We start from the raw sequence: 25,364 nt of genomic DNA, 5'->3' as shown, positions 1-25,364 counted from the left end.
CCGGGGGTGACCTTCATTATGAAGTCTCCTGACAGAAGTTTCCTGATTGGGGTGACGGCCGGCGGGCTTATTATGGTCAAAGGCGGCCAACCCCCGGCTTCAATTTTCACGCCGAGCAAAAATTGCAAAAACAGCCCGTCACGTCGGAACGAATGAGGATCGGAAGCGCTACCGCGAGAATGTGGAATGAGCGCCGTTTCCTTTGCCGGGGGTCTCAAAACGTTTATTCTGATGGGTGATAAAGAATGGCGGCGGGAAGAACGCACGGGTCCCAATGTTTAGACCTGAAGTTCCCCCATAATGAAGTTTTACTTTTCTTACTTTTTCAGTGCCAGGGGTCAGAGGTCACCCCAAATCTGACAGCTGCGGCCCTTTAACGTGGTTGTAAACCCTTACAAACGACTTTGACCTACAGGTGAGCCTAGATTAAGGCCTAGATTGAGGCTTACCTGTAGGTCCAAGAAATATCTCCTAAACCTACACGGTTTAGGAGATATTTGCCGAAAGACAGGCACCGTAGCGCGCCACGGTCAACGGCGATATGCCGCGAGTTGCAGCTCCCGTGCGCGGGAGTGACGTCATCACGGCTTCACCGAATGACAGCGGCGGAGTGGCGAGACCCACCGAGAAGATGGATGCGCCGAACTACAGGGGACAGCGGTGACTTCGCTGGCTCCTGTGTCAGGTAAGTGACACATAATGGGCTACTATGCGATGCGATGCGATGCATAGTAGTCCATTATGCTTTACCTTTGCAGGGAATGAAAGAGGAAGTAAACTCATCAGGGTTTACTTCCTCTTTAACTCCTGCGCTGTCTTCCAGCTCCTCAGAGGGCACAGCGCCATCACTGGGCATGGCCTTGTTAGAGAGGAACCTCAGCCCACTACAAAGTTGGCTCCACCCACCCCTCCCAGCTGCCACCATTTGGCAAATGTGTAGATGTGCTGACGGGCCCGCGCCCGGCCTGCGAGTCCTGGCAGAGCTCTGCTGCAAACCTGGAGGGGATATACCGCTGTATGGTCTTGGCCACCGTGCTGCAGCTCAGTTTCAGGGTCTTGGCAATCTTCTTATAGCCTAGGTCAGTGATGGCGAACCTTGGCGCCCCAGATGTTTTGGAACTACATTTCCCATGATGCTCCACTACACTGCAGAGTGCCTGAGCATCATAGGAAATGTAGTTCCAAAACATCTGGGGTGCCAAGGTTCCCCATCACTGGCCTAGACCATCTTTATGTAGAGCAACAATTCTTATCTTCAGATCCTCAGAGAGTTCTTTGCCATGAGGTGCCATGTTGACCTTCCAGTGACCAGTATGAGAGAGTGAGAGCGATAACACCAAATTTAACACACCTGCTCCCCATTCACACCTGAGACCTTGTAACACTAACGAGTCACATGACACCGGGGGGAGGGAAAATGGCTAATTGGGGCCCAATTTGGACATTTTCACTTAGGGGGTGTACTGACTTTTGTTGCCAGCGGTTTAGACATTAATGGCTGTGTGTTGAGTTATTTTGAGGGGACAGGAAATTTACACTGTTATACAAGCTGTACACTCACTACTTTACATTGTAGACAAGTGTCATTTCTTCAGTGTTGTCACATGAAAAGATAGAAGAAAAGATTTACAGAGAGAGGGGTGTACTTACTTTTGTGAGATACTGTTTATATATATATATATATATAATCTGCAAAAAATATATATATTTTCAGCCGGCCACCCCAGCGATCGCGGGAAAGAGAGCCAGAACGGGGATCTGTCAATGTAAACAAACAGATCCCCGTTCTGACAGGGGATGTGAGATCTCTGTTCCTAGCGAGATCTCTCTCCTCCTCCAGTCAGTCCCCCCCTCCCTCCCCACAGTTAGAAACACCTCCCAGGGAACACAATTAGCCCCTTGATCGCCCCCTTTCCCTGCCAGTGACATTTATACAGTAATTAGTGCATTTTGATAGCACTGATCGCTGTATAAATGTCAATGGTCCCAAAAAAGTGTCAAAAGTGTCCAATCTGTCCTCCGCAACGCCGCAGTCCTGCTAAAAAAATCGCAGATCGCCGCCATTACTAGTAAAAAAAAAGTTAAAAATGCTATAAATCTATTCCCTATTTTGTAGACGCTATAACTTTTTTTTCCGGATATTTATTATAGCAAAAGGTTAAAAAATATATATATTTTTTTCAAAATTTTTGTTCTTTTTTTGTTTATAGCGCAAAAAATAAAAACCGCAGAGGTGATTATCCACTTGCCGCCCGCCCTATAGACAATTGAAGGTGGCAAAGTGGTTGCATAATCCTGATCGGACGTCATATGACGTGATCAGGATTATGAGCCGCTGTGCGCCCCCAGGGGCGCGCATCGCGGCGATCGTTGTTGCGGGGTGTCAGTCTGACACCCGGCAACTACGATCTCGGTAAAGAGTCTCCAACGGAGACTCTTTACCACGTGATCAGCCGTGTCCAATCACGGCTGATCACAGTGTAAATGGGAAGAGCCGGTGATCGGCTTTCCCTCACTCGTGTCTGTCAGACGCGAGTAGAGGAGAGCCGATCGGCTGCTCCTCTTACAGGGGGGGGGGGGTCTGTGCTGATTGATTATCAGCACAGCCCCCCCCAGGATGCCCACACTGGACCACCAGGGACACCACCAGACCACCAGGGATGCCAAGGACAAGGTATGCCACCCTAGACCACCAGGGATTTCAGTCAGTGCCACAATGGATGCCAATCAGTGCCCATAATGGATGCCAATCAGTGTCCACAATGGGCATCACTGATTGGCATGCATTATTGATTGGCACTGATTGGCATCCATTAGTACAATATATTATAATACAATGCCGCCTATCAGTTCCCATCTGTGCCGCCTATCAGTGCCTAACCATGCCCACCTGTGCCGCCTACCCATGCCCACCTGTGCCGCCTACCCATGCCCACCTGTGCCGACTAACCCATGCCCACCTGTGCCACCTATCCATGCCCATCCATGCCAGTCCGTGCCAGCTATCAGTGCCAATTTGTGCGACCTATCAGTGCCCATCCGTGTCGCCCATCAGTGCCACCTATCAGTGCCACATATCGGTGTCCATTAATGCCACCTCATCAGTGCCACTTCATTGGTGCCACCTCATCGGTGCCCATCAGTGCCGCCTTATCATTGCCCATCAGTGTAACCCCATCAGTGCCCATCAGTGAAGGAGAAAACGTACTTATTTGCAAAGTTTTGAAACTGAAACAAAAAAAAAAAACATTTTTTTTTTCAAAATTTTCGGTATTTTTTTATTTGTTTAGCAAAAAATAAAAACCGCAGAGGTGATCAAATACCACCAAAAGAAAGCTCTATTTGTGGGAAAAAAATTATAAAAATTTCATTTGGGTACAGTGTAGCACGACCGCGCAATTGTCATTCAAAGTGCGACAGTGCTGAAAGCTCAAAATTGGTCTGGGCAGGAAGGTGTTTAAGTGCCCCCCGGTATTGAAGTGGTTAAATACCACCAAAATAAAGCTTTATTTGTGGGGAAAAAAGGACATCGATTTTGTTTGGGTAGAGCGTCGCAGGACCGCGCAATTGTCAGTTAAAACACGACGCAGTGCCGTATCGCCGAAAATGGCCTGGTTATGGAGGGGGGGGGGGGAATCTGGAAGTGTTTAAGGAGTGTTGGGGGGGGGGCTAAAAAAAACCGAAAAATAAAATCTGCTGCGTTGTTTTGGTCCCGGTTGGCTGTGACAGGCCTGTTCCGGTGCCCAGGGAAGGTGCAGACGGCAGAGCGGGCAGCGTGGGCTCTCTTGCCTCCGTCGCACACACAGACTTTATTCTTCTCTCCCCGTAGGCTCCTGGAATGTCGCCGGCCTCTGACAATGGACACAGGCGCTTCAGCCGCTGCTAACTCGCAGGGTGGCATTCTGCTCCGGGATCCAGGATTCCGGGGCCATCCGTCAAAGCTGCCATTATAGCGAGCGTATCTGCGGGGCCCGGGGTGGGGGGGGGGGGAGCCGCGGTGACAGGTCGTCTTGGCGCTCAGGTGGGCCAGCAATTCAGATCCAGATTCTTTTTGTTACAAAGTGCTACAAAGTTTCTTTTTCTCTTTTTTTTCAGTTACAAAGATCTGGGATCCCTGTGACCGCACTGAAAATAAAGTCACATGTCTAAAGGAAGAATGTGCAAGGTGCATCACTACTGCCCCCTACTAGACGGGACCACACACACCACAATCCGATTGTACAAACAACTTTTAGCTTTACCAAAAACTAACAAGAGGGTTCATCTGATTGGATTGCATAAGTCTGCACACCCTCACTCTAATACTTTGTTGAAGCACCTTTTGTATTTTATTTCGGCTCTCAGTGTTTTTGGGGACGAGTCTATCAGCATGGCACATCTTGACGTGGCAATATTTGCCCAAAAACACTCCAAATCTGACAGATGGCGAGGGCATCACCTGTGCACAGCCCTCTTCATATCACCCCACAGATTTTCAATGGGATTCAGGTCTGGGCTCTGGCTGGGCCATTCCAAAGCTTTAAAGCGGAGGTCCACCCTAAAGTGGACCTTCCGCTCATTGGAATCCTCCCCCCCTCCGGCGCCACAATTGGCACCTTTCAGGGGGGAGGGGGGTGCAGTTACCTGGATAATCCAGGTAACTGCACCCACTTCCGGGATAGCTCTCTGCGGAAAGGGGCGTAGATCTACGCCCCTTTCCGAAAGTCCCCCGCTGCCTGCTGGGAAACACACAGATCCCAGAGGCAGCGGGTCCATCCTTATTGCGCAGCGCGACTCGCACATGCGCAGTAGGGAACCGGGAAATGAAGCCGAAAGGCTCCACTTCCTGATTCCCATACCCAAGATGGCGGCGGCAGCACCCGAGAGACGATCGAGAGATCGGCTTCGGGTGCCGACATCGCAGGCGCGCTGGGCGGGTAAGTGTCATCATTTTAAAAGTCAGCAGCTGCTGTATTTGTAGCTGCTGGCTTTAAAAAAAAAAAAAAAAATGGCGGACACCCGCTTTAATCTCATCTTCCGGTGAAGCCATTCCTTTGTTGATTTTGGATGGATGCTTTGGGTCGTTGTCATGATGAAAGATGAAGTTCCTCTTCATGTTCAGCTTTCTAGCAGAACCCTGAAGGTTTTGTGCCAACATTGACTGGTATTTGCAACTGTTCATAATTCCTTCTACCTTGACTAAGGCCCCTTGTTCCAGCTGAAGAAAAACAGCCCCAAAGTATGATGGCTGCCACCACCATGCTTCACGGTGGGTATTGGTGATCTTTTGGTGATGTGCAGTTTCTTGTTTTTGCGCCAAACAGATCTTTTGGAATTATGGCCAAAAGGTTCAGCCTTGGTTTCCTCAGACCACAACACATTTCCCACATGATTTTGGGAGACTTCAGATGTGTTTTTGCAAAATTTAGCCGGGCTTGGATGTTTTTCTTGGTAAGCAAAGGCTTCCGTCTTGTCACTCTACCCCATAGACCAGATATATGAAGAATACGGGAGATTGTTGTCACCACACAGCCGGTACTTGCCAGATATTCCTGCAGCTCCTTTAATGTTGCTGTAGGCCTCTTGGCAGCCTCCCTGACCAGTTTTCTTCTCGTCTTTTCATCAATTTTGGAGGGACGTCCAGTTCTTAGTGATGTCACTGCTGTGCCATATTTTCTCCACTCGATGATGATGGTCTTCACTGTGTTCCATGATATATCTAATGCCTTGGACCCTTCTCCTGACTGATACCTTTTACCAATGAGGTCCCTCTGATGCTTTTGAAGCTCTCTGCGTACCATGGCTTTTGCTGTTGGATGCGACTAAGAAAATGTCAGGAAAGACCTACTAGAACAGCTGAACTTTATTTGGGGTTAATCAGAGGCACTTTAAATGATGGCGGGTGTGCACTGACTCCTAATTAACATGAGTTTGTATGTGATTGGTTAATTCTGAACACAGGGACATCCCCAGTTATAAGAGGGTGTGCACACTGATGCAACCACATTATTTTATTATTTTATTTTTACTTCCCCTCCCTAAAAGATTTCAGTTTGTTTTTCAATTGAGTTGTACAGTTTATAGGTCACATTAAAGGTGGAAAAAGTTCTGAAATCATTTTATATTTGTCTCATGTTTTTATATCACAGAAACCTGACATTTTAACAGGGGTGTGTAGACTTTTTATATCCACTGTATATCAGAATTTATTTTTTTCTTAGCACATTATGATTGCTTATACCAGTGAATTTTCACAGTTAAACGCAACCATTTTAAGGGAATGAAGTTAATTCATTCAGTGTTTACTATTGTAGTTAGCTGTGATTGGCCAATGCTAATCACATGGTACAGATAGACTGTGATTGGCCCTGTCTGTACCATGTGATCACTGTGACCAATCTCAGAGATCAACACACAAGTACACAATGGATGGCATGAATGAAAGCCATGTGATCTGCTGTGATTGGTCAGTGGCCGATACACTGACCAGTCATCCGCTGTGTTCGTGGTAGTGACAAATTTAGCATAGTTCTCTTCCTCTCCCACCCCTCTCTCCCCTTCTCCTCTCCCATCTTCACCCCCTCTCCCACTCCCAGTTCTCTTCCTCTCCCACCCCTCTCTTTCCTCCTCCTTTCCCATCTTCACACCCTCTCGCCTCCTTTTTCATCTCCACCCCTCTCTCTCCTCCTCCTCTCCCATCTTCACCCCCTCTTTCCTCTCCTCCTTTTTCATCTTCACCCCCCTCTCTCCTCTCTTCCTTTTTCATCTTCACCCCCCTCTCCCTCTCCAAGTTCTTTTCCTCTCCCACCCCTCTCTCCCCTCCTCCTCTCCCATCTTCACTCCCCTCTCTCTTCTCTCTCTCTGTCTTCCATCCTCTCTGCCTCTCCCATTCTATCTCTCCTCTCCTATCTTCTCTGCCTTCTCTTTTCCACCCTTTTTTTCTCACCCCTCCCTCTCACTTTTTCTTTGTGTCCCACCCTCTCTCCCCTCCCCCTCTCTTTCTTTCTTCCATTCTCTCTCCCACCCTCTCTCTCTATCTCTCTATTTTCTCTCCCTCTCCCCATGTCTTACTCCCCCATCTCTCTCTTCTATCCGTTCTCCCTCTCCCCCATCTCTCTCTTCTATCCTCTCTCCCTCTCCCCCATCTCTCTCTTCTATCCTCTCTCCTTCTCCTACCTCCTCTCTCTATCCTTCTCTCCCACCTCCTCTCTATATCCTTCTCTCTCTTCTATCCCCTCTCCTCTCTCTCACCGCCTCTCTCTACCCTTCTCTCTCTTCTATCCTCTCTCCCTCTCCCACCACCTCTCTCTATCCTTCTCTCTCTTCTATCCTCTCTCCCTCTCCCACCGCCTCTCTCTGTCCTTCTCTCTCTTCTATCCTCTCTCCCTCTCCCACCTCCTCTCTCCCTCTCCCACCTCCTCTCTCTATCCTTCTCTCTCTTCTATCCTCTCTCTCTCTCTCCCACCACCTCTCTCTGTCCTTCTCTCCCTCTCCCACCGCCTCTCTCTATCCTTCTCTCTCTTCTATCCTCTCTCCCTCTCCCACCACCTCTCTCTGTCCTTCTCTCTCTTCTATCCTCTCTCCCTCTCCCCCATCTCTCTCTTCTATCCTCTCTCTCTCTCCCACCGCCTCTCTCTGTCCTTCTCTCCCTCTCCCACCGCCTCTCTCTATCCTTCTCTCTCTTCTATCCTCTCTCCCTCTCCCACCGCCTCTCTCTATCCTTCTCTCTTTTCTGTCCCACCACCTCTCTCTATCCTTCTCTCTCTTCTATCCTCTCTCCCTCTACCGCCTCTCTCTATCCTTCTCTCTCTTCTATCCTCTCTCCCTCTCCCGCCTCTCTCTATCCTTCTCTCTCTTCTATCCTCTCTCCCTCTCCCATCGCCTCTCTCTATCCTTCACTCTCTTCTATCCTCTCTCCCTCTCCCATCGCCTCTCTCTATCCTTCACTCTCTTCTATCCTCTCTCCCTCTCCCATCACCTCTCTCTATCCTCCTCTCTCTTCTATCCTCTCTCCCTCTCCCACCGCCTCTCTCTATCCTTCTCTCTCTTCTGTCCCACCACCTCTCTCTATCCTTCTCTCTCTTCTATCCTCTCTCCCTCTACCGCCTCTCTCTATCCTTCTCTCTCTTCTATCCTCTCTCCCTCTCCCACCGCCTCTCTCTATCCTTCTCTCTCTTCTCTCCCTCTCCCACCGCCTCTCTCTGTCCTTCTCTCTCTTCTATCCTCTCTCCCTCTCCCACCTCCTCTCTCCCTCTCCCACCTCCTCTCTCTATCCTTCTCTCTCTTCTATCCTCTCTCTCTCTCTCCCACCACCTCTCTCTGTCCTTCTCTCCCTCTCCCACCGCCTCTCTCTATCCTTCTCTCTCTTCTATCCTCTCTCCCTCTCCCACCACCTCTCTCTGTCCTTCTCTCTCTTCTATCCTCTCTCCCTCTCCCCCATCTCTCTCTTCTATCCTCTCTCTCTCTCTCCCACCGCCTCTCTCTGTCCTTCTCTCCCTCTCCCACCGCCTCTCTCTATCCTTCTCTCTCTTCTATCCTCTCTCCCACCGCCTCTCTCTATCCTTCTCTCTCTTCTGTCCCACCACCTCTCTCTATCCTTCTCTCTCTTCTATCCTCTCTCCCTCTACCGCCTCTCTCTATCCTTCTCTCTCTTCTATCCTCTCTCCCTCTCCCACCGCCTCTCTCTATCCTTCTCTCTCTTCTCTCCCTCTCCCACCGCCTCTCTCTGTCCTTCTCTCTCTTCTATCCTCTCTCCCTCTCCCACCTCCTCTCTCCCTCTCCCACCTCCTCTCTCCCTCTCCCACCTCCTCTCTCTATCCTTCTCTCTCTTCTATCCTCTCTCTCTCTCTCCCACCACCTCTCTCTGTCCTTCTCTCCCTCTCCCACCGCCTCTCTCTATCCTTCTCTCTCTTCTATCCTCTCTCCCTCTCCCACCACCTCTCTCTGTCCTTCTCTCTCTTCTATCCTCTCTCCCTCTCCCCCATCTCTCTCTTCTATCCTCTCTCTCTCTCCCACCGCCTCTCTCTGTCCTTCTCTCCCTCTCCCACCGCCTCTCTCTATCCTTCTCTCTCTTCTATCCTCTCTCCCTCTCCCACCGCCTCTCTCTATCCTTCTCTCTCTTCTGTCCCACCACCTCTCTCTATCCTTCTCTCTCTTCTATCCTCTCTCCCTCTACCGCCTCTCTCTATCCTTCTCTCTCTTCTATCCTCTCTCCCTCTCCCATCGCCTCTCTCTATCCTTCTCTCTCTTCTATCCTCTCTCCCTCTCCCATCGCCTCTCTCTATCCTTCACTCTCTTCTATCCTCTCTCCCTCTCCCATCGCCTCTCTCTATCCTTCACTCTCTTCTATCCTCTCTCCCTCTCCCATCACCTCTCTCTATCCTCCTCTCTCTTCTATCCTCTCTCCCTCTCCCGCCTCTCTCTATCCTTCTCTCTCTTCTATCCTCTCTCCCTCTCCCATCGCCTCTCTCTATCCTTCACTCTCTTCTATCCTCTCTCCCTCTCCCATTGCCTCTCTCTATCCTTCTCTCTCTTAATGCACTGAAAAGCACTGTCTGTGTTCTGTGTACCAAAACCATCCCACCTCTCCGGGATGACTCACGATTTATAAAGACTCCCAGATGCGGTATCTGTCATTTTTCCCAACTTACAGGCTGAAATATCCGTCTAGCCCACAAAACAAATCTTGCACTAAATGTGAGTGACAGAGAGAATGACAGGTACACCTTAAAAAAAAGAACAGGTGTTTGCCCTTTAAGAGTGCCCCACATTTTCGCCCCCTTCCCCTGACCAAAGTCTTGCGCTGTCAATTACAAGTGGGACATCTAAGGAGCGTCAGCTTTATTTATGACTTTTACGGCCCACCACAGCTATTTGGGGCTAAATATAAAGCTTGCACTTGGCCGTTCCTCTGAAAGCAGGGGCACCAATGCCGTAAGTGCAGATTAGAGGGGATCCGCCGGTGGTGAGATCCCAAGCATAGCATCTGTAACGCTGATCCCTCTTACGTCCAGCGAGATGAGATGGTTAAAAAGGATTGAAAGGAATGCTGCGCTAGTACGCTATGTGACAAAGGTCGCATTGAAATGCTCACGTTTTAAAAAGGAGGAAGGGAGGGGTGTTAGGAATAGCTGGCATGCCATGACCCGAGGGCCCGCGCTCCCGTGCCCACTGAAATAGAAGCAGCGACAGCAGCGGCCAAAATGGGACATTTATGGCTTAGGCCGAAGCCTAATTCAGGAGTGCTCTCTGTATTTGGGAGTAGCATCTGAGCCGGGTACAGCTGGCCTCCAGTGTATGGTGCCCCTTGCCAAGCGTCATCGCAGGGAGCACTTAAGTTTCACTTGTAGTAAACAGAAGCTGGAGTCAAGAATTTTTTTTTTTTTTCAGACAATTAAGCAAAGAGTTATCTGAGGAACCATTAAGGAGCTGAGGTTTCTCCCTGCTGGATTCAGCCAGGATTGGGTCATCTCGCGGTCAGAGGTGTTTCTTAAAATATCGGCCGGTATAGCTGAGTCCAGGGCTGCCAGACATAGGCAATACCATGCCAGGATGACCTTGACATTTCAAGGTTGGCAAAAACTCTTCTGTAATGCTTGGTGGAGGCTCTAGTGGCAACAGTGGCCTTCACCTAGGGCCGGTCCTCCTGGAGAACCATCAAGGAGCTGAACTTTCCTCCCTGCTGGATTCAGCCTGGGCAGGGTGACCTCGCGATCAGTTGTCTTCCTTAAAACAACCCCTGGCATAGCTAAGCCCAGGGCTGGCAGACATAGGCTACACCATTGTCAGGGAAATAGGCGTAACCTCGCGAGGTACGATCGTGTTAACGCGCGTCAGCGCTCACGGAGGCGCAATGTGGTTCCCAGACGAACGCCCGATGTTGCATCCGATCGAGTGCGAGTACGCGGTGTAGGACGAGCGCATAACGTTACACGTCGTAGGCGTACGAACGCGATGGCGCGCTCACGACGTAACCCAAGCACCGTGCCTATTTAAACGTTCACCTGACAGTGCCACATCGCTGGATTATCGTCAGCTTCTCCTGAGTACCTGTGCCCGTGATTCCTGCTGTTTGATCTCCCGTTTACCGACCCGGCTTGTTTGACCTGCTTCTGTTGTTCTCCTGGCTCCGACCTCTGGCTTGTACCCGATATTCCTTGTCTGCTCCCGGCACCCGACCTCGGCTTGGCTTGGCTTCTGCTCTCCGAGCTCCAGCTCAGGACCCGTTGCTCTGACCTCTGGACTGATCTCCCGTGTTTGACCCTCGGCCTGGCCTTGACCCTGCCTTTGGACTTCCTTGCACAGTTGCCCCCGGAGACTGGTCTTCTCAGCTCTTCCATCTACTCGGCTACCCGGCAACCTGTGCTACTGTGGGCACTGCATCCCTGTGTCATCTTCAGGGTTGTACTGCACTCGGCCGCAAGGGGAGCCCTCTCAGCATCTCGGCCTCCTTACCTTGATTGTGACAACCATGCCGGTTTGTCTTTGACAATTCGAGGTTGACAAATTACTTCTGTAATGCTTGGTGGAGGCTCTAGCATTGGTGGTGGTCTGCACCTAGGGTCTGTCCTCCTGAGAACCATCAAAGAGCTGAAGTCTCCTCCCCGCTGGATTCAGCCAGGTCTGGGTCACCTCGGACACAGTTGCATTTCTTAAAATATCATCCGGCATAGCTAAGCCCAGGGTTGGCAGAGATAGGTGACACTATGTTGGTTTGACCTTGATGCTTCAAGGTTGCCAAAAAACACTTTTGTAGTGGTTGGTCGAGGCTTTAGTAGCAGCACTTGTCCTGCTGAAGAACCATTAGGGAGCTGACATTTCTACCTGTTGAATTCAGCCAGGGTGGGGTCAACTCGTGCTCAGTTGTTTTCCTTAAACTACCACCTGTCATAGTTGAGCCCAGTGCTGCCAGACATAGGTGACAACACTTTGCCGGTTTGATGTTGACACTTCAAAGTTGCCAAAAATGCTTCTGTAATGCTTGGTCTATTGACAGTGGTGGTCTGCACCCAGGGCCTGTCCTCCTGGAGATCTATTAAGGAGCTGAAGTTTCTCCCAGCTGGATTCAGCCAGGGTTTGGTCACCTCATGGCCAGTTGTGTTTCTTAAAATATCGTCTGGTGTAGCTGAGACATAGACATAGGCAAAACCATGCTGGGTTCACGTTGACACTTGACAAGGTTGCAAAAACTCTTCTGTAATGCTTGGTGGAGGTTCTAGTGGCAGTGATGGTCTGCACCCAAGGCCTGTCCTCCCAGAGAAACATTAAGGAACTGAAGTTTCTCCCAGCTGGATTCAGCCAGGGTTGGGTCACTTCGTACCCGTCTTCCTTAAAATACCACCTGGCATAGCTGAGCCCAGGGCTTCCAGACATAGGCGGCACCATGCCGGTTTGACCTTGACACTTCAAGGTTGCCAAATACTCTTCTATAGTGCTTGGTGGAGGGCACATCCTCCTGGGGAATGCTTAAAGTATATGTCCAACTCTTCAACAGGGACATAGAGGAGAAAAAGAGAATTTTTTTCAGCAGAGTAGGGAATGAGAGTGCCACGGATTTCGTACAACAGAAAGAAAAATGTGATTTCGTACAACAGAAAGAACTGTGCATTTTGTGGGGGTTGATGCCTCCCCTTCATCGGGGCTTGGCTGCTGATAGTAAATAGGCAGAATACTGGACAACAAGCTGTAACATAAAGTATAGGACCAGTGACCTGTACCAGCGAAATCCTGTCCTTTATGTTACAATTTGTTATCCAGCTAAGCAAAAGACCACATTTGGCCCTGGGGCCGCATTTTGGGGACCCCTGTTCTAATCCTTCAACTTTTATTGACCTTCACTTTCACCTGCTCTGAACCCGATGCACTATAGATCGTTACATTGTGTCTAAAGCCAAAACGTTTTTAATTTTTTGAAAGAGGAAGGAATGCAGCCCCAGTCCATGTTTTATTTTTGTTGTGTGCCCATGGAAAGATTATCTTCACTTCCTCTCTTAAATATCGTAAATTCACTCTCAGGTGGCTCTTACCCAAACACATGTTCCCATCAGATGATTTCCCATTCCATTTTTTCTTTCTGCTGGCTTTGTCCCCTTGGAAAAACTTTCTTCTCAGGGACACAACAGGAAGTGAGAACAAATTTCCCTAAAGTATAGGAAAGTCAGACAGCAGCCATAGAGGCACCATTCCCCATTCGAAGAGTCCCCGGTCATTTTTTTTCTTTTGCTGGCTGTGTCTCCTTGAATCGATTTTCCTTCACTTCCTGTATCAGAGACACAACAGGAAGTGAGAACAAGTTTCCCTAATGTACTAGTCCTCATGCACACACGGTGACGTCACCGGATGACCACACCCCATGGTTATATACGAACCAGCAAAGAACAGAGCTGGCACAAATACGGGAGCCAGTGTCAGAGGAAGAACACCGGAGGGAGAAGTCCAGAGGAAGAACCCCGGAGGGAGATGTCCAGAGGGAGAAGACATGTTGAAGGTTTTTAATAAAGGACTTGTCAAAACAGTCTCTTGTTTTTATTTACACTACACTGCCTTGTTAAAGGGGGCTTCCATATTCCGATAAGCCCCTGCCCACAGACCCACATAACCACCGCCCAGGGTTGTCAGGAAGTGGCCCTTGTCCCCAACAACATGAGGACAAGGTGCTTTGGGATGGGGCACAATGATTGATGGCATGTGGCCTGGTATGGTCCAGGAGTGCGGGGACGGGGGAGGTGCTCACTCATCCCCCTTCTTTCCTGACCTGGCTGCATGCTTGGATAAGGGTCTGGTATGGATTTTGGGGGGAAACCACACCAACAACCACACCAACAAAAAATGGCGTGGGCCCCCCCCAAAAAATCCCTACCAGACCCTTATCCGAACATACAGCCCAGAAGGTCAGGAAAGGGGAAGGACGAGCGAGCACACCCCCCCTCCTAAACCATACCAGGCCCCATGCTCTCAACATGGGGGGTGGGTGCTTTGGGGCCTGGTATAGGTGTGAAGGGTCTGGTATCGTCTTGGGGGACCCCGCTCCATTTTATTTCCATTTTGGCATGGGGTTCCGCTTTTAAGATCCATATCAGACTCAAAGAGCCATTATTTTTTTTTAAATTTTGCGTGGTGTTCACCTTCAAGATCCTCAGAGCACAAGTCGCATGCCACAATTCGGATCGTGACACGACTTCTATTCAAATCAATGGGCCAAAAGTCGGATTAGTTAAGACGGCTCTCATAGGGAACCATTGATTTTGAATAGAGGCCGAGAAACACTGCTAGAAGCTAACGGGGCTAAATGCGCATTAACGCCAATGCAAAAAGCTACTAAAAGTGCGTTTTTACAGCCTTTTTTCTGGCGTCGGTAGCGGCTTTGCAGCTCGTTTTTTCTAACTACCTGTGTGCATGAGGACAGAGCCGGGACAAGGTCATCCAGCGCCCAGGGCAAAGATGCCAAACCTTGCCCCCCTTTCCCTTAGGGTTAGGGTGCCCCCTACCCCTGCAATAAACCATTGCGCCAGGGGCAGCCGGCCCTCCTGCCCACCCCTTGTCCCGGCCCTGCATGAGGACTTAAAGTTTAGAAAATCAGAGTCCACATTGGAAGATTTTGACTTTTGAATTCCACATCAGTTGCACTCCCAGTGACGTTGGTCACCAGGACCAATAGCGAGGGCGAGTCTTCCCAGCAGTTCTTACAAAGGTGGGTGGGAACACCCAAAACTCCCAACTGGACGGGGATTATGGCAGGGAGATCCCGGTCCAGCTGGCGGAGCATCCAAGACGTCTAAGAAGCCAAAGGCTGACTCAGCACACCAGACTCCGCCTGTAATGAGATACCACTTTTGGGTGGACCTGCCCTTGAACATAGTTGGGCTCCTCTCTGTTTTGCTGACATTGAATATTGCTGATATCAATAACTGAAAATATGGCGAGCACATGAAGAATTGGTGGGGCCGCTTGTTTATTCTAATGTGAAATGCTGGCCACATGGTTGATGGGGGATGGGGGGGGATCATCTTCCTAAAATGTTTCCATCTGGGAAAGTTGTCAGTATGTGTTTGTTTGTTGCTGGCGGCTATAATTGATGGTGGGTGCAAAGATCCTTGTAATCATATCAAATTAAAGGGCCAGTCTAGGCGGGTGTGATATTTCACTTATAGGTGGAGTCTGCTGGACTGGGCCGGTGGCTGGTATCTTGGAAATGGCAATGGTCAGACCTTCCTGCCCCATAATGTCTAGCTCTGTTCCATTAATAAGTAAAATTTATACTTGTTACATTGTAGAATGGGATGCCTCAAGATTTTTAATACTGATGTGATGGGGGGGGGGGGGGAAACTCTTACATGATGAGGGGACCTCTGATTTGATGGGGGGACCTCTTACATGATGGACGGGATCTCTTAAGTTATAGGAATACCGCTGACGTGATGGGAGGACCTCTGACATGATGGGAAGACCTCTCATATGATGGGGAGAGGACCTCTGACATGATGGGGGGGGACCTGCGATTTTATGGGGGGGACCCCTGACGTGATGAGATTACCTCTGACATGATGGGAGGACCTCTGATGTGAAGGGGTGTCCTCTGAGGCGATGGAAGAACATATGACATGAAGGGGGGAACCTCTGATGTGATGGGAGGACATCTGAAGTGAAGGGGGGAACCTCTGATGTGATGGGAGGACATCTGACGTGAAGGGGGGAACCTCTGATGTGATGGGAGGACATCTGACGTGAAGGGGGGAACCTCTGATGTGATGGGAGGACATCTGACGTGATAAGAGGACATCTGATGTGAAGAGGGAACCTCTGACATTATTGTGGGCCTCTGACAAGATAGGAGGACTTCTGACATGATGGGGGAACCTCTGACGTGATGAGGGGACCTCTGATGTGATGGGGGGACCTCTGACATGATGGGGGGACCTCTGATGTGATGGGGGGACCTCTAACATGATGGGGGGATCTCTGGTGTGATGGGAAGACCTCTGACATGATGGGGGAATTTTTGATGTGATTGGGGGACATCTGACATGATAAGAGGACATATTATGCGATGGAGGACCTCTGACATGAGGGGAGCTCATCTGACATGATGGGGGGCTCTTATATGATGGGGGGACCTCTGGTGTGATGGTAGGACCTCTGATGTGATGGTGAGAACTCTGATGTGATGGTGAGGACTCTGATGTGATGGGGGGACCTCTTACATGATGGGAAGACCTCTGACGTGATGGTGGGGATCTGTGATGTGATGGGGGGACCCCTGACGTGAAGGGGGAACCTTTAAGGTGAAGTGGGGACCTCTGAGGTGATGGAAGAACATCTGACGTGAAGGGGGGAACCTTGGATGTGATATGGGAGGACATCTGAAGTGAAGGGGGGAACCTCTGATGTGATGGGAGGACATCTGACATGATAAGAGGACATCTGATGTGAAGAGGGAACCTCTAACAGTATTGGGACCTCTGACATGATGGGGGGGGGGCTCTGATGTGATGGGAAGACCTCTGACATGATGGGGGAATCTTTGATGTGATGGGGGGACATCTGATGTGATGGAGGACCTCTGACACGATGGGAGGACATCTGACATGAGGGGGGCACATCTGACATGATGGGGGGGCTCTTATATGATGGGGGTACCTCTGATGTGATTGAGGGTACCTCTGGTGTGATGGAGAGTCCTCTGATGTGATGGTGAGAACTCTGATGTGATGGGGGGAACTCTGATGTGATGGGGGGAACTCTGATGTGATGGGGGGACCTCTGATATGATGGTGGGAACTCTGATGTGATGGGGGGACCTCTGATATGATGGTGGGAACTCTGATGTGATGGGGGGACCTCTGGTGTGATGGAGAGTCTTCTGATGTGATGGTGAGAACTCTGATGTGATGGGGGGACCTCTGATATGATGGTGGGAACTCTGATGTGATGGGGGGACCTCTGATATGATGGTGGGAACTCTGATGTGATGGGGGGACCTCTGATATGATGGTGGGAACTCTGATGTGATGGGGGGACCTCTGGTGTGATGGAGAGTCTTCTGATGTGATGGTGGGAACTCTGATGTGATGGGGGGACCTCTGATATGATGGTGGGAACTCTGATGTGATGGGGGGACCTCTGGTGTGATGGAGAGTCTTCTGATGTGATGGTGGGAACTCTGATGTGATGGGGGGACCTCTGATATGATGGTGGGAACTCTGATGTGATGGGGGGACCTCTTACATGATAGGAAGACCTCTGACATGATGGGGGGAGGACCACTGACATGATGGTGGGGACCTGTGATGTGATGGGGTAACCTCTGATGTGAAGGTCATTTCATCAAGGCAGTTGTTTGCCTTGTCCCAGGCTCAGGATTCCCATTGATAAGTAACGTTTATATTTTTTACATTGTAGAATGAGGTTCCGCCAGATTTTTCATACTAATAAAGGGTTCCCGAGACTAAAAAAAGGGTTGAGAAACGCTGACCTTTAGCATCCGCCCAAAACTGAAACCCCAGATTTGGTTGGGCGGGTTCCTTCAGGCCGGGGAAGAGTCGGCACTCGCAGAGTAATCCGGATTTTCTGTTGCGAGTCGCGGTGAGGCCACCGAGTAGCACAGGAAACCTCTTCCCATTTCACAGGCCTGACCACAAAACGACAAAACATTTTACATCCAAACCACAAATGGCCGTGTAATTCCCACCGCCATCAATCCGCAGATCCTGGAATATTGTGCAGGAATGAAACCCGTGACATCTGACCCCCCCCCCCTCCCCCCACGAGGCTTCCACCTTCACCGGCTGCTCCGCCCACCTGTCAAGTAAAAGAATGTTGGTATCTTAAAGCAGAATTCTGGGTAGGGAAACGTTCATTTTACGTTTTTCCTCACTAGTCACAAAGGATATAAATCCACTTTGTATGCATTAATGCTTTCGCAAACCCCCGACCTTACCTTGTATAAGTAGCTGTGACATCATAAGTAGCTGTGACATCATCGCTTTGCTGTACATTGCCTGTGCAGACAGCAGAGCTGTGGGAGGGGCCCAGCAGGCTCCACCCACTACAAGCTGCCTGCAGAAAACGACAGGAGGGGGCGGGGACAAGACCGGTCACCCTGCACAAGGAGAAAGAGCAGAGCTGTGGGAGGGGCCCAGAAGGCTCCACCCAATACAGGCTGCCTCCTCCTCCTATCAAGTCCGGGACCACCTGGGCTCAGAGGAATTGGGCTGATTGATGCCAGCCATCAGACTAAGGGCATCTAGTGACAGAAAAAAACATATTGCGGGGGAAATCTCTGGATTGAAGGTGACTATTGCAGCAAAAGCTGGTTTTGTTATCCTATCCTTTAATGGGCTATTCTTTTTCGTATCTTGTTATTTTTGGTTGGTTGCTATTAGTGCCATCAGCATCCCATGTGGGTGTCTTCTAGAGCAGGCTGCCCAGGAACACCCACCCCTCCAGACTAATACCCCAAACTATCAAGGCATTTTGATATTTGCATAACTCCTCCCATTGCTTGCATCAGGGCCGAGGGCTCTGAGGAGGAGGAGCACTGAGGCCCGGGTGCTGGGATGTTTTCAGGAAGCTCTGTACTGGCCCCTCCCACCAGCCAACATCCGCCTGCATGACATCATTAGGTCTAAAATAAGGTATGTAATAATAACCAACCCCCCCCCCGCGCTATAGCCAAAAGATGGCCACAGCACAGTCTTTGAGTTCTGGGAGGGCATCCATGGATATCCTCCCAGAACAATGTCCCCCTGAGGCATGCATCCGCACACTCTGTGATCACGGTAAAGGGCCAATCACAGCGGCCCTTTACCATGTTATCGGCTGTGTCCAATCACAGCTGATAACATGTAAACAAACTTGCCGGTTATCGGCATTCCTTTCCTCATGCATTCAAAGTGCCCTGATTATCATTTCAGTGCCCATCAGTGCCTCCTCATCAGAGCAGCCTCCTCAGCACCAATCAGTGCAGCCTCATCAGTGCCTCCTCATCAGTGACTAGCAGTGCAACCTCATCAGCACACATCAGTGCAGCCTTATCAGTGCCCATCTGTGCAGCCTCATCAGTGCCTATCAGTGCAGCCTAGACAGCGCACATCAGTGCCTCCTCATCGGGGCCTATCAGTGCAGCATCATCAGCGCACATCGGTACTGCTTCATCAGCGCCGATCAGTTTAGCCTAATCAGTGCCTATGAGTAAAGCCTCATCAGTGCAGCCTCAGTGCACATCAGTGCTGCCACATCAGTCTCTATCAGTACAGCCTCATCAGTGCACATCAGTGGTGCCTCATCAGTGTCTATCAGTGGCACCTCATCAGTGTCTATCAGTGCTTCCTCATCAGTGTCAATCAGGGACTCCTCATCAGTGTCTATCAGTGACTTCTCATCAGTGTCTATCAGTGCCACCTCATCAGTGCCTATCAATGAAGGAGAAAAATTACTTATTTGCAAAAGTTTATAACAGAAATTAAGAAAAGTGTTTTTGTTTTTGTTTTTTTTAATTTTCAGTCTTTTTTCATTTGTTTAGCAAAAATGTAAAAAACAAAACAAAAAAAAACCCCAGTGGTGATTAAATCCCACCAAAATAAAGCTCCATCTGTATTAAAAACATGATACAAATGTCCTATGTGTACAGTGTTACATGACTGCGCAATTGTCATTCAAAGTGTGACAGCGCTGAGAGCTGAAAATTGGCCTGGGCAGGGAGGGGGTAAAAGTGCCCGGTATTGAAGGGGTTAAGGACCAGTTATTGGTGGTTTTGTTTGGAGAAATGCTGAGTGTAGAGCTACAAATCCGATACAGAATGAAATAATTCCGGATCCCCCGGCTGACCCCGGCTTTACGTATCCAGGAGGACCTCCCTCCTTTGTGGACGCGGCGGTGTTTTCTTTGGCCGCAGATAAAAGCCTGCGATATGAATGAGCGATATGAATGAGCAGGAGAGAGCCGCAGAGGATTCTGGGTACATTCACTAGATACGGAATTCTATAATAATAATAATAATATGAAAAAAGGGAATGTGATATTTTCCCAGAAAGTCACATGACCTCTCATCACGAGGGGGCTGCCAGGAAGGTGCCCCGGGGAAGGTCTCCGGGGTGGCTTTTGAAGTGCCCCGGCAGTGCCCCGAAGAAGTGGCAGCACACCGACTCTGCCAATTACCAGCCCCAGGGGAACTCCGGGCATGGATATATATATATAATCCACTCCTCGGATCTCCCCTGTATTCAATCACAAGTCTTAAAGGAGAACCCCGGCCTCCCCTTCAGTCTTGCACAGTTGTACCGGTTCCTCTCCTGGACTGAAATGGCTTCCTCTGATTTTACAACGCACACTGTGAGCTTCTCACCATGTGCAATAGGTCTCTGTTGCTCTCTATGAAATGCAGGCAGATTATGGCTGGTGGGAGGGGCCGGCAGAGCTTCCTAAAAACATCACAGCACCCCTGCCTCATGAGCCTTCAGTGCCGACCCAAGCAGTGGGAGGAGTTATGCAAATATCAAAATTCCCTGATGGGTGGGTGTCAGTCTGGAGGGGGCGGCCATTCCTAGGTAGGCTGGATTTGCATGCAGGCTGCCCACATGTGATGCTTGAGCCTCCATGATCGTCAGAACTGAAATTCAATGAATGAAGGGGGGGGGGGCCAGGAAAGCACTAGATGATGCCAGGAAATAAGGCGGGCCAGGGACAGTCAGGCTGGGGAGAAAAGCGCTAGATGATGCTGCGGCCAGCAAATAAGGCGAGTCCAGGGACAGTCAGAAAGGGGGGAAAAGCGCTAGATGATGCTGCAGCCAGGAAATGAGGCGGGCCAGGGACAGTCAGAAAGGGGGGAAAAGCGCTAGATGATGCTGCAGCCAGGAAATGAGGCGGGGCCAGGGACAGTCAGGATGGGGGGAAAAGCGCTAGATGATGCTGCGGCCAGGAAATAAGGTGGGGCCAGGGACAGTCAGGCTGGGGAGGAAAGCACTAGATGATGCTGCAGCCAGGAAATAAGGCGGGGCCAGGAGCAGTCAGGCTGGGGAGAAAAGCTCTAGATGATGCTGCGGCCAGGAAATGAGGTGGGGTCAGGAACAGTCAGGCTGGGGAGAAAAGCGCTAGATGATTCTGCAGCCGGGAAATAAGGCGGGGCCAGGGGCAGTCAGCTGGGGAGAAAAGCGCTAGATGATTCTGCAGCCGGGAAATAAGGCGGGGCCAGGAACAGTCAGGCTGGGGAGAAAAGCGCTAGATGATTCTGCAGCCGGGAAATAAGGCGGGGCCAGGGACAGTCAGCTGGGGAGGAAAGCGCTAGATGATGCTGAAGCTGGGAAATGAGGCGGGGCCAGGGGCAGTCAGGCTGGGGAGAAAAGCTCTAGATGATTCTGCAGCCTGGAAATAAGGCGGGGCCAGGGACAGTCAGGCTGTGGAGGAAAGCGCTAGATGATGCTGCAGCCGGGAAATAAGGCGGGGCCAGGGACAGACAGCTGGGGAGGAAAGCGCTAGATGATTCTGCAGCCAGGAAATAAGGCGGGCCAGGGGCAGTCAGGCTGGGGAGAAAAGCGCTAGATGATGCTGTAGCCGGGAAATAAGGCGGGGCCAGGGGCAGTCAGGCTGGGGAGAAAAGCTCTAGATGATGCTGCGGCCAGGAAATAAGGTGGGGCCAGGGACAGTCAGGCTGGGGAGAAAAGCACTAGCTGATGCTGCAGCCAGGAAATAAGGCGGGGCCAGGGACAGTCAGGCTGGGGAGAAAAGCACTAGCTGATGCTGCAGCCAGGAAATGAGGTGGGGCCAGGGACAGTCAGGCTGGGGAGAAAAGCTCTAGATGATGCTGCAGCCAGGAAATGAGGTGGGGCCAGGGACAGTCAGGCTGGGGAGGAAAGGGCTAGGTGATGCTGCAGCCAGGAAATAAGGCGGGGCCAGGGACAGTCAGGCTGGGGGGAAAAGCACTAGCTGATGCTGCAGCCAGGAAATAAGGCGGGGCCAGGGACAATCGGGCTGGGGAGGAAAGTGCTAGATGATTCTGCAACCGGGAAATAAGGCGGGGCCAGGGACAGTCAGGCTGGGGAGAAAAGCGCTAGATGATTCTGCAGCCTGGAAATAAGGCGGGGCCAGGGGCAGTCAGCTGGGGAGGAAAGGGCTAGATGATACTGCAGCCAGGAAATAAGGCGGGGCCAGGGGAAGTCAGCTGGGGAGGAAAGTGCTAGATGATGCTGCGGTCAGGAAATAAGGCAGGGCCAGGGGCAGTCAGCTGGGGAGGAAAGCGCTAGATGATGCTGCGACCAGGAAATAAGGCCGGGCCAGAGGCAGTCAGGATGGGGAGGAAAGCGCTAGATGATGCTGCAGCCAGGAAATGAGGCGGGGCCTCTATCTGACTTGCTGCAGCTTCCAATGCAGATTGTGAGAAGCTCACAGTGTGCAGTGAAATCAGAGTAAACCGTTTTCAGTCTAGGAAAGGAGCCGGTACACCCGTGGAAGACTGAAGGGGAGGCCGGGGGTCAGAGGAAAAGGAATGACAGAACAGACGACCGGTTATCAGCAGTCTAATCCCATGGATCGATCGATGACTTTCATCCTACTCCTGCCCATTAAAATAAGAAGAAGTATATTTTGGGAAGTGTGGGCGGGTCCCGCATCGACTTGTTATGTGGCTTTTATTTTTGCCATTAAAAAAAAAAAAAAAAAAAAAATACGGCAGAACAAGAAGATCCTTTATGTGACAAACATTCATTTCTCCGGGGCCGGGGTCCGGCGATGACAATGAGCGGCTTGTGTCCGTCCAGAGAAAAGGGGACGGGGACATTGAACAACCTCAAGAAGCGCGTTGGAAACGCCCACCACTCCCCTACGCCGCGAATGAGCCGCATTCCAGGCATCGCCCACCGGACAACGGGGGGAATACAAGAGATTTCTCGGAGGCTCGCTATGCCCTGTGATGATAATATATATATTATAGAAAATAAATAAAAATAAAAAAAGTAGTCACACCTTGAGCAGGTCCCTGAGGGGTACTAGAACGCAGTTGCTACATTTGGTTGCAAAAGTCTTGGCACCCTTTAGGTTAAAGTAAAGAGAAAAACTCTCAGGCTGGGTCCACACTGCCGCAGGGGGTCGGGCGCGTCCCTCTTCACCGTTTCAGGTCCAATTTCGGTATGAATTTTTGGCTCAATTTGGATCCGAAATGGACATGAAGACGCACAGGACTCGCTCCATTGAGAGCCGGTCGCCTGACATGCGAATTGGAAGCGGGGAATCCCTCATCTAATTCGCAATAATGTGAACCTGGCTTAAGTGTTAGTAAACTCAGATCTACCACTTGCACCTACAGCTAAGCCTAAGATAAGGCCTATGATAAGACTTACCTGTTGGTACTGTGAATATCTCCCAAACAGTTTAGGAGATATTCAGAGTGCATACAGCTGATGACATCATCGCGCATGTGCTCTGAAGGTCGGATTTACAGTACCGGACATTCACAGCCCATGCCGGCAAACGGTGGCTCATTGCGCCGCCCCCCCCCCCCCCACAGCCATTCATGGGCACAAAGGAGGACTGGGGGAAGACGTCAGCCATCTCAAATGACATTGCGGTGCGGAAGGGCTTCGTTCTAAGGTAAGTTTCTCATAATGTGCTAGTATGTGATGCCTCCAGAAGTCACCTAATTAGTAAATAGAGTCCCACCTGTGTGTAATTTAATCTCAGTATAAATATATCTGTTCTGTGAAGCCCTCAGAGGTTTGTTAGAGAACCTTAGTGAACAAACATCATCATGAAGACCAAGGAACACACCAGGCAGGTCAGGGATAAAGTTGTGGAGAAGTATAAAGCAGGGTTAGGTTATAAAAAAAAATCTCCTGAGCTTTGACCATCTCACGGAGCTCTGTTCAATCCATCATCGGAAAACGGAAAGAGTATGGGCACAACCGCAAACCTACCAAGACACGGCCGTCCACCTAAACTGACCGGGCCGGGCAAGGAGAGCATTCATCAGAGAAGAGCCAAGAGGCCCATGGTAACTCTGGAGGAGCTGCAGAGATCCACAGCTCAGGGGGGAGAATCTGTCCACAGGACAACTATTAGTCGTCTCTCCACAAATCTGCCCTTTATGGAAGAGTGACAAGAAGAAAGACATTGGGGAAAGAAAGTCATAAGAAGTCCTGTTTGTAGTTTGTGAGAAGCCATGTGGGGGAGGGGGCAGCAAACATGTGGAAGAAGGTGATCTGGTCAGAGGAGACCAAAATTCAACTTTATGGCCTAAAAGCAAAACGCTGTGTGTGATCGGAAACTAACACTGCCCATCCCCCCGAACACACCATCCCCACCGTGAGACATGGTGGTGGCAGCATCATGTGGTGGGGATGGTTTTCTTCAGCAGGGACAGGGAAGCTGGTCAGAGTTGATGGGAAGATGGATGGAGACAAATACAGGACAATCTTAGAAGAAAACCTGTTAGAGTCGGCAAAAGACTTGAGACCGGGGCGGAGGTTCCCCTTCCAGCAGGACAACGACCCGAAACATCCAGCCAGAGCTACAATGGAATGGTTTACATCAAAGCATACTCATGTGTTAGAATGGCCCAGTCACAGCCCAGACCTAAATCCCATTGAGAATCTGTGGCAAGACTTGAAAATTGCTGATCACAGACGCTCTCCATCCAATCTGACAGAGCTTGAGATATTCTACAAAGAAGAAGAATGGGAAGAAATGTCCTCTCTAGATGGGTAAAGCTGGTAGAGACACCCCCAAAAAGACTTGTAGAGAAAGGGGGTTCTACAAAGTATTGACTCCGGGGGGCGCCATACAAATGCCCCTCCCCCCACACTTTTCACATATTTATTTGTATCATTTATCATTTTCCTTCCACTTCACAATTATGTGACACTTTGTGTTGGTCCATCACATAAAACCCCAATAAAATACATTTACGTTGTTTGGTTGTAACATGACAACATGTGGGGAATGTCAGGGGGTATGAATACTTTTTCAAGGCTCTGTAAACGACTGTCTGGTTACATTGTACATTTGCTGATGAGACAAATACAACGTTATATAAAGTGAACACGCGCTCGCCTGGTGGCCGTACCGCATAACTGCAGGCGTAAGCGGACCCAGAGCTCTGGTTTTTGTTGGAATACCGGAATCTGTTTTTTTCGATAAGTTTCCATGGCTGGTGAGCAGAGCTGGGATCCGGGGATTTTATCCGCTACACCTGCACAGCTCTAGTTCAGAATGCGTTTAACAGATGCGTTGTGCGCTCAGTTGTTACTCCGATCGATGAATCCCTCGTGATTTTAGTTGTGCGATCGCACTACAAAAAAAAATTTCAAAATCCTCCCATCTACTGGAGCTCCAGCCATAAAGTGCAACTTTAAAAAAAAAAAAAAAAAATGATACAATTTCATGGCGCTTTTCACAAGCAG

The sequence above is a fragment of the Lithobates pipiens genome, unplaced genomic scaffold (assembly GCF_037356315.1).
Source record: "Lithobates pipiens isolate NorthernLeopardFrog02 unplaced genomic scaffold, aLitPip1_a1.2 Scaffold_28, whole genome shotgun sequence".
NCBI classification, from domain to species: Eukaryota; Metazoa; Chordata; class Amphibia; order Anura; family Ranidae; genus Lithobates; species Lithobates pipiens.
Note: the sequence above shows the minus strand (reverse complement) of the source record.